Source organism: Lemur catta, chromosome 6 (assembly GCF_020740605.2).
Source record: "Lemur catta isolate mLemCat1 chromosome 6, mLemCat1.pri, whole genome shotgun sequence".
In the NCBI taxonomy this organism is placed as follows: Eukaryota; Metazoa; Chordata; class Mammalia; order Primates; family Lemuridae; genus Lemur; species Lemur catta.
Genome location: NC_059133.1, coordinates 83,024,274 through 83,036,855, shown reverse-complemented (window position 1 = coordinate 83,036,855; position 12,582 = coordinate 83,024,274). Strand labels below are relative to the sequence as shown.

General features: G+C 38.2%; 1 protein-coding gene and 1 pseudogene across 2 annotated transcripts in view; one reads left to right on the top strand and one right to left on the bottom strand.

The window, feature by feature from the left end:
- The window catches only part of LOC123640245, a 52,725-nt pseudogene extending 41,468 nt beyond the window's left edge, over positions 1-11,257 (bottom strand).
- Positions 1-12,582, top strand: part of PIK3C2G (phosphatidylinositol-4-phosphate 3-kinase catalytic subunit type 2 gamma) — a 336,298-nt gene that overhangs the window by 193,064 nt on the left and 130,652 nt on the right. The window lies entirely within an intron of this gene.

The following is a 12,582-nucleotide window of genomic DNA, read 5'->3' as shown; positions in this document are numbered from 1 at the left end:
AAAGCAATTTCAATTATCTGCCCTTTAAGCACTCTCATTCAATCTCCACTGATGATTTCAGAGACAAAGAAAGAGTCTCATTAAAGCAAGGCTCTTGAAACTTAAAGGATAATTATGAAGGGAGAGTCTCACAAAGAACTAAATATTGTGATGGTCAAAAGTGGAAAAGACTTCTTTCTAAACAGAAGCAAAAATGAAAATAACAATAGAAATAAAAGCCACTCATAGGTTGTTATGGGCTATTTTAATTTTGGTAAATATCTCCTTTTCTTTTTATTTATTTTTTATTGTTTATGACTACTGAATTTTTTATTATTATTATTTTTATTTCAGAATATTAGCAAGGCACTGGTATTTTGGTTACATGGATTGCTTTTGTACTGCTTGAGTCAAAGGTATAAGTGTGACCATCACCCAGATAGTGTACACTGTACCCATTAGGAATGATTTCTCCCATCCCCTCCACCCTTTTCCCACCTGCATGATATCTGTTGAATTTTACTTCCATCTATGCACATAAGTGCTAATCAGTTAGTTCCAATTTAATACTGAGTACACATGGTGTTTTTTTTCCATTCTTGTGATACTTCACTTAGGAGAATGATCTCCAGTCCATCCAGATTGTTGCAAAAGGTATTAATTCATTTTTTATGGCTCAGTAGTACTCCATGGGATAAATATATCACATTTTATTAATCCACTTATGAATTGATGGGCACGTGAGTTAATTACATTTCATTGTGATTGTCAATTATACTACAGTAAACATTCTAGTGAAGTGTCTTTTTGATGAAATGACTTTTTTTTCTTTGGGTAAATACCCAGTAGTGGGATTGCTGGATCAAATGTTGGGCCACTTTTAGTTCTTTGTGGAATCTCCACACTGTTTTCCACAGAGGTTGCACAGTTTGCAGTACCACCAACAGTGTATAAGTGTTCCTTTCTCTCTACATCCATGCCTGCCACTATTGTTTTGGGACTTTTTGATAAAAGGCATTCTTACTGGGGTTAGGTGATATCTCATTATGATTTTTATTTGGATTTCTCTGATTATTAGTGATTTTGAGCATTTTTTGTGTGTTTATTGGCCATTACTCTATCTTCTTTTGAAAAGCTTCTGTTCATGTCTTTTACCCACTATTTAATGGGGTTATTTGATTTTTTTCTTGCTAATTTGCTTGAGTTCTTCGTAGATTCTGGTTATTAGCCCTTTATCGGGTGTATAGCATGCAAGTATTTTCTCCCATTCTGTAGGTTGTCCATTTACCCTGTTGATTGTTTCGTTGGCTGTGTAGAAGCTTTTTAATTTAATAAAGTCCCATTTATTTATTTTTATTGTTGATGTGATTGCCCTTAGGGTCTTCTTCATAAATTCCTTGCCTAGGCTGATATCTAAAAGAGTTTTTCCAACATTTTCTTCCAGAATTCTTATGGTTTCATGTCTTAAATTTAAGTCTGTTATCCATCTCAAATTAATTTTTGTGAGTGGTGAGAAATATGGATCCTGTTTCAATCTTTTACATGTGGCTATCCAATTTTCCCAACACCATTTATTGAATAGGGATTCTTTTCCCTGGTATATATTGTTGTCTACTTTGTCAAATATCAGATGGCAATATAAGGGTGGTTTTATATCTGGGTTCTATCTATTCCACTGGTCTATGTCTCTATTTTTATAGCAGTACCATCCTGTTTTGGTTATTGTAGCCTTGTAATATAGCTTAAAGTCTGGTAATGTGATGCCTCTAGATTTGTTCTTTTTGCTTAAGGTTTCTTTGGTTATCTGGACACTTCTCTGATTTCAAAGAAAGCATAGGATTATTTTTTCTAGATCTACAAAAAGTGAAATTGGTATTTTAATGGGGAATGCATTGAATCTGTAAATCACTTTGGGTAGTATGGTGATTTTAACAATGCTGATTCTGCCAATCCATGAGCATATGTTTTTCCATTTGTTTGCATCATCTGCAATTTCCTTCCTCAGTGATTTGTGGTTCCCTTTGTAGAGATCTTTCACCTTCTTGGTTAAATATATTCCTAGGTATTTTATTTTCTTTTTAGCTATCCTGAAAGGTATTGCATCTTTGATCTGATTCTCAGATTGACTGTTGTTGGTGTATACGAATGCTACTGATTTGTGCACATTGATTTTGTAGCCTGAGACTTTGCTGAATTTACTTATCAATTCCAGGAGTCTTTTGGTGGAATCTTTGGGGTTTTCTGAATATAAGATCATATCACCAACAAAGAGCAATAGTTTGACCTCCTTTTTCCCCCATTTGAATACACTTAATTTTATTCTCTTGCCTGATTGCTCAGAAATGGTGACAGCGGACACCCTTATTTTGTTCCAGTTCTTAGGAGGAATGTTTTAAACTTTTTCCCATTCAGTATGATGTTGGCTGTGGGTTTGTCATACATGGCTCGTACAATCTTTAGATATGTTCCTTCTACAGCTAATTTGTTGTGGTTTTTTAATCATGAAAGGGTGATGAATTTTTTCAAATGCTTTTTCTGCATCTATTGAGATGACCATAAGATCTTTTTTTTTTTTTTTTTTTTTGCTTCTGTTTATGTGGTGAAGCACATTTATGGATTTATGTATGTTGAACCATTCTTGCATCTCTGGGATGAAGCCCACTTGGTCGTGTTGGATTATTGTTTTGATGTGCTGCTAAATTTGGTTTGCTAGAATTTTATTGAGGATTTTTGCATCCATATTCAGAGAGGATATTGGTCCGTAGCTTTCTTTTTTGTTGGGTCCTTTCCTGGCTTTGGTTTCAAGGTAATGTTGGCTTTGTAGAATGAGTTGGGGAGGATTCTTTCCTTCTCAATGTTATGAAATAATTTCTGCAGTATGGGTACCAATTCTTTGTAGGTTTGATAAAATTTGGCTGTAAAACCATCTGCTCTAGGACTTTTTTTTTATTGGAAGATTTTTTTATTGTTGCTTCAATTTCATTGCTCATAATTGGTCTGTTCAGGAGTTCTATTTCTTCCTGATTGAGTCTTGGGAGGCTAGGGCTGGTAAGGTGGCTCACACCTGTAATCCTAGCACTCTCAGAGGCTAAGGTGAGAGGATTACTTGAGCTCAGGAGTTTGAGACTAGCATGAGCAAGAATGAGACCCAGTCTTTACTAAAAACAGAAAGACCAGCCAGGTGTGGTGGTGCATGCTTGTAGTTCCAGCTACTTGGGAGGATGAGGCAGGAGGATTGCTTCAGGAATTTGGGGTTTCTGTGAACTAGGCTGATGCCATGGCACTCTAGCCTGGGCTACAGAGTGAGACTGTCTCAAAAAAAAAAAAAATGAGTCTTGGGATATTGTGTGTTTCCAAGAATTTGTCCGTTTCCTCAATGCTTTTGAGTTTATATGCATAGAGATTTTCATAGTATTCACAGATGATATTTTGTATTTCTGTGGTACCAGTTATAATATCTCTTTTTTCATTTCTGATTGAGTTTATTTGGATCCTTCTATTTCTGGTGAATATAGCCAAAGGTCTATCAATTTTGTTTATTTTTTCAAAGAACCAATTTTTTGTTTCATTAATCTTCTGTATTTTGTTTTGTTTTCAATTTCATTTAGTTTTACTCTGACCTTAGTCATTTCTTTTCTTCTGCTGGTTTTTGGTGTGGTTTGCGCTTTCCTTTCTTGTTCCTTGATTAGATTCATTAGATTGTTGATTTGTAATCTTTTTGTCTTTTTGATGTAGGCATTTAAGGCTGTGAATTTTCCCCTTAGGACTGCTTTTGCTGAATCCCACTGATTTTGATAACTTGTGTCCCCTTTGTCATTTAGATCAAGGAATCTTTTGATTTCCACCTTAATTTCCTCCTTGACCCAATAATCATTCAGCAGTAGGTTGTTTAATTTCCATGACTTTGTATAGAATTGAGTGCTTCTCTTGGAGTTGATTTCTAATTTTATTATACTGTGATCTGAGAAGATACATGGTATAAGTTCTATTTTTTTTTAAATTTGTTGAGACATGTTTTGTGGCCTAAGATGTCATCAATCTTAGAGAATGTTCCATGTGCTGATGAAGAGAATGTGGCTTAGGGGTAGAATGTTCTATAAATGCCTGTTAAGCCCATTTGCTCTAGAGTTCCATTTAAGTCCAATGCTTCTTTGTTCATTTTCTGCTTGGAGGATCTGTCAGTGGGGTGTTGAAATTTCCAGCAATTATGGTGTTGCTGTTTATCACTTTGTTTAGACCTAGTAGGGTTTGCTTTATGAATCTGGGTGCACCTGCCTTAGATGCATAAATATTTAGGATTGTTACATCTTCTTGATGAATTTCTCCCTTTGCCATTATATAATGACCATCTTTATCTTTCTTTACTGTCGTTGATTTGAAGTCTATGGTACCTGGTATGAGAATGGTTATGCCTGCTTTCTTTTGATTCCCATTTGCATGGAATATTTTTTTCACCTCTTCATCTTGAGTCTGAATGAGTTCTTGTGGGTTAGATGTATTTCCTGGAGACAGTAGACACTTGGGTTGTATTTTTTTATCCATTCAGTCAACCTTGTCTCTTGAGTGGGGAATTCAAGCCATTCACTTTTATTGAAAGAATTGATAAGTCGGATGCATTTCTGTTCATCCTGTTGAGTAGAACCCTATTGTTTTGTTTTACCTCTTGAAGCATTATTTTATATGGGCTCTGAGCTTTAGCTTTTGGGTGATTTTACACTGGTGGGTTTCCATTGTGCTGACTGATGTATAGTGCAGATCTGAATATTTCCTGCAGGGCAGGTCTGATCTTGACAAATTCCCTCAGTGTTTTCTTGTCTGAAGAAATCTTTATTTCTGTCTCATATGAGAAACTTAGTTTTACAGGATACAAAATTCTAGGCTGGCAACTGCTCACTTTTTAAACAAAACCAGATTTTAGAGTCTGACAGCTTTTTGCACCAACATTATTGATCTTCCTCCAACAAGGTCTTAGAATTTGTTTAGAAATAAGTACACTGATCACTTACTAAATAGATTCTCTCTCCTTCTCTCTTCTTTCTCTCTCTTTCTACCCTCCCTCTGCCCCCTCTCTCTTTCTCAAGCACACACATTACTTTTTTCTTACATTTGTAATTTTTCGCCCCTGAGGTGCAAGAAAATCCAATTCTAAAATGGTATGACTTGTCTGATAGAAAAGTGCTTTATGGGATAGCATTTTTTTCAAATATCTAGCTCTTAGTTAATATAACTTTGCCAATGATGGGATTTGAACAACTAAGTTCAATTAAGCAATTATTTTTGCATAGTGATAATTTCCACAATTTTTTCCCATGAGCTGAGTCCTCTAATCACAATATGATAGAGAATCACTAACATTCTCTTGGAGTGTTTTAAAATTCTCAAAGATAAATTAATTTTAATCAATTTTTAATTATTGTGTACATTAACAAATATATTTAAATATGCACAACACTCAAATTTTTTGGAGATTAGAGGGAATAATTGTGAAAATGTAATTTAATAGAATTCTATAATTCTAGAATTGTTAGCAAGTTAATTAGGGTTCATAGTCTAATATTTTATCCAATAAATAAAGGAAATTAAATTCAGGAAGGTAGGATTTATTGATTTAGTAGTCATTAATTCATTTATTTAACAAATATTGACTGCCTACTCTGTCACAATCAAAAACTCCATTAGGCCATCAGGATATAAAGTTATAATCTTACCCTTAAAGAATTTAAAGTCTAGTAGGAGAGAAAATGAAAAAATTTAAAACACAATTTTTAAAAACACAATGAAATAAATGTTATAAAAACAATGGATATAGAGAAGTAATTCATCTTTACAGAGGGGATGACACACATCTGCCTGAGCGTGGAAAAATCTAAGAAAGACTTTTTGGAAAAGGTGCTAATGAAGTTGAACATTAAAGGATAAACAGATGTTGGCATATGGAGACATCATTTTAGACACAGAGAATGGGGTAATGCAAAAGCATCATAGCCAGAGAAAGCAAAGAAGTTTCAAGTCCCTCTAAGTTGTACTTTATGTTTAGGATGAAAGAACATGAGTAGAAATGAGACAAGACTAAAGACATGGGAGACACCTTCTCATTGTGTCCTCACATGGCCTTTTCTCCGTGTATGTGTGCACCCTTGGTGCCTCTTCTTTCTCTTATAAGGACATCAGCCCTATTGACTTTGGTCCCCACCCTTATGACCTGATTTAATCCTAATTACTTTCTTAAAGGCCCTATTTCCAAATATAGTCACCTTAGGAGTTAAGGCTCCAGCATATGAATGGGAGGTGGTGGTTCAGTCCATAACAAAAACATAGACTTGATGACAGGACAAACATCATTATCATCATTTTACAAATAGAGAGACTTGGATTGTTAACTGTTGAGTTGCTTGTGCAGTCATACGTAGAGCATTTGAAATGGAATGTGTCTAGTACTCTTTTACATCCATGTGATATAGTGAATAGGACAATTATCCCAGCTTATAAAGTGCAATCTGAACAACAACAGCACCACACGAGTCAACAGAAAATGAGCCATGTTGATTGTGGAGGCCTTATAGAACTCTGCTAAGTTTTCACTGAGTTTCCAAAAGGAATGGGATTAAATGGTCCTAGCTGACTTCAGGGGACAAGTTCTTTCATTATGACAAACAAGAATGCCCCAGAAATTTTCTCAGGACATCAAACACAGCTCCAAATCTTATGGATAATATCCCAAGGAACCTTTAATACCTTTACAGAATAAACCACATTACTTGTGACCCCGAAGAATGAAGGGAGAAGCAGCTGCCCCAGCTGTGAGCTGAAGCTGAGGTTCCAGAGAAACTAGGTATTTCAAAGCCGGCTTTCCCTTACACCTATAAACCTGTCCCTCCAGCTGTGTTCAAACACATGAATTGTTCACTGCACAATAGGATGATTATCCAGCTCTCACCAGAGGGCTGTGCAAGAACAAAAAGCTGAGGGCTAAAGAAGATTTTTATTATTAGGTTGCTATTCTTATGAAACATTCATATAGCAAAGGAATTGCCTTACTGTTAAAAAAAAATTTTGTTAAGGAAACTTTATGAAAAAGATGCTTACACTGCCTTTAAAATAACTATCCATGTACTTGGGGAAAAAACAGAAACATTAAAAAAAAGGACTGAGTTAGGAACTCAGTTCAGAAACATATTTTCGAAGAGTAAAGGAAAATGTAGACGTTTATTGAACTAACTTAAAATTCCAAGAGTGTCAATGTGAGCATTAATTATATGTCAAGCAGAATTTATTTTATTATAGAACATGTGCTGATGTTAGAGACTTCCCATTTTTCTACCACAATTTGGGATTATTTGGAACCACAGGCCCAATTAAGGTGGGTAGTTCAAGGCACATCTGTTGTGTGTGCACAGTTTATCAGGATTCTTAGGTTCCCAAATACAACCAGTGTGTTACTTTCAATGCAGCGTCTTCTCCCCTCTAATCCCCCAGTGTCACCCACTGCCACTTGTCTAAATAAACCACAGGAGGCCAGATTCATTGAAACCGTGGTATTGGCCCAACCTTCTCAAGTGAGGAAGTGAGGGAGGAGGGGTGAGTCAGGTGTATGATTTGCATCATCAAAAGAGATTCTACACGTTGTATTCTTTGTGCAGGCTGGGCAAGGGAGAGAAAATATTCCTGTTTATAGATATAATATTTCACATAAAAGTATATTTAGGTTAACAAGGTCTTCTTTAAAAATTAGAAAATATATATGTTTAAAAGAAGAAAGGAAAATATTGCTGGTATTTTTTGGTGAAGTTTTGGCAGGCAGTTTGTAGGTAGCAAGACAAAATGAAATGAGGAAATTTGGAAAGAAAGAAGGCAATCTGGAGAGCTTGAGACTGCAGAGGGTTAGGAAACAGGAAGCAAGAGAGAGATAATGAAAAACAGGGTAGTATAGTGGGGAAAAAAGATTCCTAGATTACATATTAGTCTCAGTCAGCTGGTACCTATGTTAAGATATCACAGCATGATGGTGAAGAGCAAGGACTTGGGAGCCAGACACACTTGAACTTGAATTCCCAGTCCAGTGAGTGGATGACTTTGGGCAAGTTACTCAACCTCTATGAATCACAATATTCTTGTTTGTAAGATGGAAGGACTCATATTACCTGAAGCTAAGATGAGAATTGCCTAACACAGCTATGCAAAATGCTTGGAAAATGCCTGACATAAGGTACGTGCTTAATAATTTCATTAAATTTTAAAATTATAGAGCCGTGGGACTGGAAGGCAGCTTACGGAACCCCACAGCTCCAATATTTGATGGAGTAGGAAAGTGAAGAGGCAAAGCATGAAGTTTCTTGCCAGAGTAGATGAAAGTAGGAAAGAGTCTTCCAAATCATGTTTCAAGGGGTTTTAGGACAGAACATGGCGCTGCACAAGGAGCCCTGAGCCGTGGTCCAGAACCCTTGGTTCTAGTCCATAGGTCCTTGGGCAAGTCCCTTAATCTCTCAGTTTCCTCACCTCATAAATGTGAGAAGTGGGACGGATGCCCTCAAAGTGTCATTCGGCTCAGTGCTCACGTGATATTATTCCCCTGGAATGTAAGTGTAATTTACACTGAGGGAAATGTGTTCAACCGGAGTGAGAAGGACAAAGATTAATTGGGAGCCACAACAGGAGAGAGCAGAATATGATGGAGTTTTTGGCAATAGAAGAGTGATAGGAGCAGAGAATTTGTGGAGATCAGGGAAGGGGAAATCAGACTATGAGAAAAGGGAGATGAGGTACAGGATGGCCTCATAGATAGCTGTCTCTTCCAAAGTGTTCCCAGGCTAAAATTCCACCTGTTTTGTTTTCTTTCAAGATTAATAAGCACATATGAAGAGTAGTGGTGGAGGCTCATAGGGGTCACTACCAGCTATTCACAGCATAGTGCATAACTTAGGAAAATGATGAATAAAATAACTTACACTACAGCAGTGTGTGTTGGAATGGGAGGAGGAAGACAGAGTTTCTGCTCTTAAATCGCATTATTCAGTATATTTAACATGTGAGTCTAGGAGTACAAGTGAGTAGGTTGGAAGGAATTTTAGGTATTTACCTGTAGGCTCCAGGGCTGACCATACCTCTCAGCAAAATGAGTGGAAAGGACTTTAATTTCTTCTTGTATTAATAGATTCGGGGAAACTTAGCTGTTCAACATAGTTTTTCCTTCCATAGCTGATCCTGGGAGTGCAACATTGCTATGTAACAGTAATCTTGATTATAAGTGTTTATGCAAACTGGATACCATCTAAGGTTAATTTTCATTGAGAAAAATACCATTTCAGCTTATAATTAAATATGTGACTGGTCATAACTGTTAAAGATTTTATTTAAATAACATGATAACCTACTAATTATAACAGTAAATACATGCCTATATATACATATATCCACAATGTTAATAACCTATTTTTAAAGAAACAATTTTGATTTCTTAAACACTATTCATTGCTTAGCAACGATCACCGACAGGATCATCTGGAAGAGTGAGAGGTGGAGAGGGGATAAAGAAAGGCAAGGAGGCCAGGTGTGGGGACTCACACCTGTAATCCTAACACTCTGGGAGGCCGAGGGAGGAGGATCACTTGAGTTCAGGAGTTCGAGACCAGCCTGTGCAAGAACAAGGCCGTGTCTCTACTAAAAATAGAAAAATTAGCTGGGTATGGTGGTGCATGCCTGTCATCCCAGCTACTCAGGAGGCTGAGGCAGGAAGATCAATTGCTTGAGCCCAGGAGTTTGAGGTTGCTGTGAGCTAGGCTGAGACTTAGGCAGTCTAGCCCTGGCAACAGAGCAAGACTCTGTTTCAAAAAAAAAAAGAAAGAAAGGCAAAGAGAACCATCTCAGCATAACCCTCTTAAGAGTTTTGGATCAAGATCATCCAGTCCCAGTTCGTATTCTGCATCTTGGGGCTTTTTCTCATGCACTCCAATCTGGGCATTTCCTGAAGCTGCATTTCTTCCTGCACTGACTCTTAGATTTTTATCTGTCTCACCTAGTTTTCTCTAAACCAGCTGAGCATGATAGGTCTCAGAAGTTTTCATTATTTTTAAAATACTACCCTCATCCTTTCACTTTCTAATTAAAACCAGGGTAGATTCCATAGTTTCTTGATCATATCTAGACATCAAAAAACTCCTACCAGTCATGTCCAATTTAAAACTCCGTTTTCTTCTCCAACCTGACATACTTCCCCCCTCCATTCTCCAGAACCAGCCAAGCTGCAGCTTGGGAGAGTTGCGCTGGGAGATGATATGGTCTGTTATTTCACTCCTCTTCTTCTCTCTCTCTAACTTCTCTTGGCTTTGGGTTGGGAAGAAAAGAGAAAAAGTGACCCCCACACTTGATGGGGTAGGCAATGGCAATGCTCTGTCCGTGAGCTCGGCTTCTCCACCAAGGTCTTCTGTGGGCTCACTGTCAATAGTGGCTACCTTGGGGTTACCATGGGTGAGTTCTTGGGGCAGCCTTGTAGGACCTTCCCTCCAGGAAATCAGGCTCTGGCTCAACCTCTATTTGCACAAAGGGTGGATCGTATATGATTTCCTTCCTTTCTTGACTTTATTTGAACCTTGAGAAACACACAGCCCACACACTCTCACTTTGCCAAATAGCTGGCGTGCTGGAGCGCAGGCTGCTCCTTCGCCACCCCTCTTCTCCTTCCTGACCTTGATTTTTCATCCTGTTCACAAAAGTCCAGGGAAAATTGATAAATCCTCTTTCAGAGTAGAAATCTAACCAGGGGTGACAGTCTCCCATTCCTGCACACACCCGAATCACTCTAAATGGCTCTCTTTGAGCTTCCTTTCTCACCAGACTTCAAAGGATAAGTGACCATAATGAAACCTCTCTATTCCTCACTCGGCTGATGACTCATGACTCTCGAAAACTCCTGCCTGTGCATATATACCAGTGCCTAATAGGGGAACTGATGATGCTTGGTGGACCATAGCCATTTAGTTCATTTCCTAATAATCCTTGAACAGTTATCTAACCTCCATTTGGTTTTTCGTTTGCTTATTTTTGTCTTGGTGATGGTAGTGGTGGTGGCGGTTTTTGCCACTCTTGGAATATAGGATACTGTATTAGTCCATTTTGCACTGCTATAAAGAAATGCCTTAGGTTGGGTAATTTATAAAGAAGAAAGGGTTATTTGGCTCACTGTTCTGCAGACTTCTACAAGAAGCATCGCACCATCGTCTGCTTCCGGTGAGGGCTTCAGGAAGCCTCCAATCAAAGCAGAAGGCAAAAGGGAAGCAGACATGTCACATGGCAAGAGAAGGAGCAAGAGAGGGAGGAGGTGGTACCAGGCTCTTTTAAACAACCAGCTCTTGTGTGAAGTAATAAAGCGAGAACTACACTCATTACTGCAGGGAGGGCACCAAGCCATTCATGAGGGTTCCACCTCCATGACCCAAACACCTCCCACCAACCCCCACATTCAACACTGGGGATCAAATTTCAATATGAGATTTGGAGGGGCCAAATATCCAAACCATATCAGATACCTATTTTCTCTTTTCTTCAATCTTAGGTCTTGGTAGCCAACTCCAGGGCAAGAAGGGAAAGTGCCACTCAACATGCTGATGCAGATGCTTCCTCACGCAAAGCCATTGGCCCCCTACTCAGCCTGTTCAGTCTTCAGCTGTTGCGATTAGGGCAGAGCTCTTAGCTTCCCAGAGCAGCTACATGTACTGCCTCCCTCACTCCCCTCAGCCATCGACCCTTTGTGCAGACCTCCATTATGTGAGCCCTAAAACCTCTCACTATTGCCCTATGGCACTTATTAGTACAACACTTTTACTCACAGAGTCTCCTCTCAGATACCCAAACACTCAGCTGGCCAAAGCAACAGATGGTAGATAGGCCTATTCGCACTTTTAAATGAGTCGAAAAGTATGTTGGTAGTAATAAAAATAGCAATAAAATTTCAGCAGTATAACAGAATATACATGTCCAAATGAGCTGGATCAAATCATTTTGAAATACTCTTTGGGACTTTTTATGATCCATGAAAGAAAGCCATTTTTATTGCTTTTATAGTTTTTTGATCTGACATAGTATACTCAAACTGATCACTCATCTAATTTACCAGACTTGGCTCCAGATGACTTTTGTTTATTTTCAGTAATTAGGTTTGCCCCAAAATATCCTCAGGGCTACCACTAAGGATGTTTAAAAAATATGCTCTAGATTCTAAAGGCAATTCAAACAATCAAGTGAAAACACAAACAAAGAAAACAAGAAAAGAAAGCATACGAAATTTGGCATATTCATTAGTTTTTACCATAGCAACAAACAGCCCCACAGTTTCAGTGGCTTACAGCAACAAAGATTTATTTGTCACTCGTGTAGCACTCAGGCTGGAGACTTGCCGTCACTCTGCTTGGCTCCATTGGACTCTGCCCATCAATGCTCATCTCTGCCCCACATTGTCTTCTCATTCCAGGACCAAAGGAACAGCCCTCTATGGGGACATGCTGTTCTCACGGCACAAAGTGGAGGCCAAACCAAGCTAAACCCAAACAAAATCATGACAGCCCGTTTAAAGTGTCATTGCAGACATGGGTATATGTTGCATCCAGCCAT